This window comes from Poecilia reticulata, chromosome 12 (genome assembly GCF_904066995.2).
Source record: "Poecilia reticulata chromosome 12, P_reticulata-male-v2, whole genome shotgun sequence".
Lineage (NCBI taxonomy): Eukaryota > Metazoa > Chordata > Actinopteri > Cyprinodontiformes > Poeciliidae > Poecilia > Poecilia reticulata.
The window spans coordinates 29,571,608-29,576,366 of record NC_088841.1 but is presented as its reverse complement, the minus strand read 5'-3'; the positions used below and the strand labels follow the sequence as shown (position 1 = coordinate 29,576,366).

Below are 4,759 nucleotides of genomic sequence, written 5' to 3'. Positions count from 1 at the left end.
CTCCCTTTAAAAATAGGTGGTTCCTTCACCTGGCTTCTGGAGACGAGTTGGACCTGAGAAAGATCCAGTGAGCTGCATGGGACTTGATGGCTCTCATTTGAGTTGTTTTAATTGCAGTTCCACTTGGGCTGCTTGAGTTCAGGTGTGCCATAACACTATCAGCTAGCTGTTGCCCTATTTGTGGACAATAGTGCTCATCTGATCAACTAGCCCAGCATTATTAACAGGAGAATCTGGAATAGATGTGCTAGAGCACTGAGGAGGTGAATATTAGGACAGGTCTGACTACTGGGTGTAACAATTTCCCAGTCACCAATGAGTCATTTACAGTATGTACATCAAGTAAGGGATACCCAGTGTTTGGTCACCCAGTGAAATGGAACAGGGGTGTTAAAGAACCCTCTACTTCTCCCAATACAGAGTGGAGTCACGTTTGATTGTCCAAAATTACTGAAACTCATTTGACAAAAGTCCAAGAGCATTCAAAGAAATGTCCTTTCACAAGGATTTATAAACACACTCAGATGTGCTACTTAGACTTCCGTTGAAACTCAGATGACACAGTGGAGCTCCAGCGACGGAGGATCAGAAGTCACCAGCCCGGTCCGATGTAGTTCTGGACGAGTCACGGACCAATGTGGCCTATGTGGTTCTGGTGGCTTCTTTGGTGTAGCAATGAATGACAAGGAGCTGCTCAAGTTGGCATCAGCGGTTTCTTTAATTCTCCATCTGCATTTACAGAACGGGCATGGAGGTAAAGTCAGTCTCTGGCATACAACAAGCTCCTCGTCGGTGATCCTCATGGCTCTGAGGATACCCATAATACCGTAACACAATAAATCATTATAAATTACAGTGATCGCATAGTGGATTTGTTTTACAGTAAAAGAACAACCAGTGAGTGTCTTATACAGAGAAAATAAAGTAACTAGTTAAATATTCTGAAAATAAATAAATGCTGACATTTATTTACTGATGCCATTTTATCTTTAGTTTATATAACCTTAGAACAATGCAGAAACATAAATGAACTACATCATTAAATAAAACTGTTAATATAAAACTCAGACTCATGCTAACCATCTGCTACAGAAGATTTGGTAAAACATACCTGCATTTTACAGAACGGGCATGGAGGTAAAGTCAGTCTCTGGCATACAACAAGCTCCTGCAAGGAGGAGCCATAGTGTTACCGCGTGGGAAATCCACTGCACTTTCCCACGAATTAAACATTCTCAAACATGACAAAAACGACATAATAACAGAACTAGCGTGACTCAAACCGAACATATTCAACAATATGCAAAAACAAAAACCATAAACATTGCACAAAATGCATAAATAATATTTCTTTATGACATGGCAGAGACACGTTACCTCGTCGGTGATCCTCATGGCTCTGAGGATTACCCATAATACCCCGCTCTTCTGGTGAAGGCAATACAACTTTTTACCAGCAGATGGTGCATTTTAGCAGGATTTAACCCGAACCATTTTAACTATGTTACATTTGCATAAATGTTCAACACTGTAGTCATGAAATGGCATTCAGTAATAATGACACTTTTAATGCAAATCTGCTTTAAATGTGTCAATTTAGCATGAAATGTGTCATTATTTAGCAAATAATGCAAAGTTGACACTTTTAGTTCAAAGTGGAGTTAAAAGCTTTAACTTTGTATTAAAGCGTCATTATTTACCGTAATGCACTTCATGACAACATTCATATATACTGATGAAGACTCCTTTATGTTTACTACAGCGTCGTCAGTCAGTCTTATGCACACCCCTTCAGATAAAGTGTTACCCAAATTACTCCCCCAAAGCCTACAGTCATACTCATACATTTACCCAAACAGGAAGTAATAAATATTCTTATAGTCACTTTTATGTTTCACAACAGTACCACAAAATATCATGACAATTCTGTAAGTCTATATCACCCAGCCAGAGCAAATTATTCAACTTCATTGTTTAAAATTTCTTCTCATTGACGTAATGTATCCACCATGATGTGCTGCTATGAGATCTGTAAATCTGTCAAATGTAAGACTTTAACACAGACAGAATGAGATTATTTCCTCACTTGATCATGTGGGGCACAGAACTTTAGAGTTCTCCTCAAACACGCTGGTCATCAGGCCGTTACAGCGGATGTTATCGATGCACTGAAGTGGAAAGAAACACAACACACACACACACACACACACACACACACACACACAACACACACACACACACACCAACACACACACACACACACACACACATGTTTTCCGGAATTCTCTCTTTGTTTTATAAGAACTTATATTTTACTTGATGCAAGAGAGAGGGAGGGCTGCCCTGACATGTTTTCTTATTTAAGAGAAAGTTCCAGAATGTTTACATGATGCACAGAGAAAAGTTCCAGAATCCTGTCTGTTTTATTTTGATAACTTAATTTAAATCAAAACATATGTTTTTATGATAAGAACTTTATAAAACCTTATTAAAACAGATTTTATACGATAAGCATTTTATGACGTAGATTTAACAGATGTTCGTGTGCGATGGCATCGATTTATCGATTTTCAATTTGGGCGTGGCATTTTAATCCATCAAACTCGATTAATTAAAATTTGACATAAGCTTGTACCAGAATCTTCCTTGAATTTTTCTATGATGAGACCATCAAGCAGGATGCCAGCCTACAGGTAACATTCAATTAGACCTTATTGTGAGAAATAATCTTTGGAGAGCTCTTCTTGTTCTCTTGGCTTTCATGCTAGTGCGTTTAGTCTAACTTTAATTGGGAAGCTGCTATTCAGTCCAAATTTACCTTAAACATCACTCAACCAATCATCTGATCACACATTTTAATGGTCCTCCTCATGGAGCCCAAAAAAACCAGTGGAACACACCCCTATGAAAATATTTCTGAACATGTTTCTATGTGTGGTCCTACAAAGTCAGTCACTCACACACATACTCATGGATTTCTGACACATTTTGACCTTGTGGGGCCCTCCCCTATGGATCAGAGAGTTTCTTATTGTTTTAGATCACAATTCAGGTTCCTGATGTCATAAAAGTACATCATATTATAACTTATGTTCCACACATCTTAAACAGCTAAACTATCATGTTGAATGATGCTCCACTACAATCATAAAAATTCTGTTATAGGACCTGGTTAGACATCCAGAGCTGACTGGGAGACTAGTATTGCATTTTTTCTAGTAGCTAGAAAGGCTTTTTTGGTTTTGGGAAATACTTCATGTGATTTACATTTACAGGTCTTGAGTTTGTCATTGATGTTGTCAGGAAGATGTTGGTGAGTTATTTGTGGTTTTAATTCCAGGTGACACACTGTCAGCCTAGTATTTAGCAGGAATATACTCTTTTCATATGTTAATATGATGTTAAAGGAAGGAATATCACAACCATGACTGGTGTTTGCCCTTTTTGCTGATTCTAAATTTGTGTACCATAAACAGCATTCAACTAATTTGCCTTTGTTGCAACAAGTAAACTTTGGAGCCTTTTATCCTATCTCTGTGTAACAACTTTTTGTGCATCTTATGTCCTTATTGGGGCCTCTTGCATTGAGCCAAGGTTTTGCCATTTTGGATCATGTTTGACCCACAGATTAGCTCACATTAACTGTAACAACACATATATTTTCATCCCCACTTAAAACTTTCAATTGTCAATAAGTTTCTCTTGTGGACTACTCAGACAGTGATGATGCTGACAATGATTCCCATAAAGATTTCTCTTCACCTCTACAAAGGGTGTAAAAGAAATCTAATAATTATAGAGAATTACAATTATTTTCAACATATACTCTAAACGGTAATAAGAAATACATTTTAAAAAATAACTCTCTGCAAGTACAATCACAGGATTTGAATACTTAGTTTTTGTAATCTTTTAACAGATTAATAAAATTCCAAATTCACCTGATACTATCTACAATTCAAGTAATGAGAATGTGAAAGACCCATCGACCTTGTTTTCAATGGATTCTGAAAGACCTAAAAGAGGATCTTTCTTCTCCGTAATTCTCATGATTCAACATAATTGACCAAATAGTAGACTTTTTATTAAATTGTTTACAATACAGGGCTGGTTTTCATTGCAACAGCACGTTTTATAACTTCATCTAACATTGTTCTGTTGACACATTTTTTTAATGACTATTTTCCTGATATATTTTTTCTTTTCTTAATAATCAATATTATTCATTGACTTTATTTTATTTGCTTCAATCTAAATTTACTCAGAAAAAGAGTACAGTCAATTTGACAACGCACTCTTATATAGAGGTACATCTAAAAGAATTTAATATTGCTTGAAAGTGCAATATTTATTGCTTCTCATTTCAAAAGTTAAATGACTACTGCACATTGAGTGGACTATTTTAACCTTTTATTTATTGTAAATTAGACAATTATGTCTTACGGATTAAAAAAAGGGTCAATTTTAGTTTCTCAAAATATTAGAATATCACATTAGACCAAACTAAAAAGGTTGTTTTAAATCCTAATGTCAGGTTGTCCATTTCTATTCACGCAAAACCTGGTTGGACTTCTCTCTTATGGATTATCTGATATTAGATCATCATTATACAATAAATATTTCAATGTCTTTTTTTTAAATTTCATGATTATGGCTTACACATAATAAACTCCCAACATTCAGTGTTTCAAAAACAATGTCAATATTAAATTATACCCATTAAAACATTTTTTGCAATGTATAATGGAAGTCCAGGTTA

At 35.8% G+C, this 4,759-nt stretch overlaps 1 long non-coding RNA gene across 1 annotated transcript; it reads right to left on the bottom strand.

Annotated features, from left to right (window-relative positions):
* Positions 1-699: 699 nt before the first annotated feature.
* On the bottom strand, positions 700-1,262 carry LOC145554026 (uncharacterized). Its single transcript, XR_014090063.1, has 2 exons — positions 1,112-1,262; positions 700-729 (listed from the first exon to the last, which is right to left on the bottom strand). It is a non-coding gene; the product is annotated as an uncharacterized LOC145554026 (long non-coding RNA).
* Positions 1,263-4,759: the final 3,497 nt, after the last annotated feature.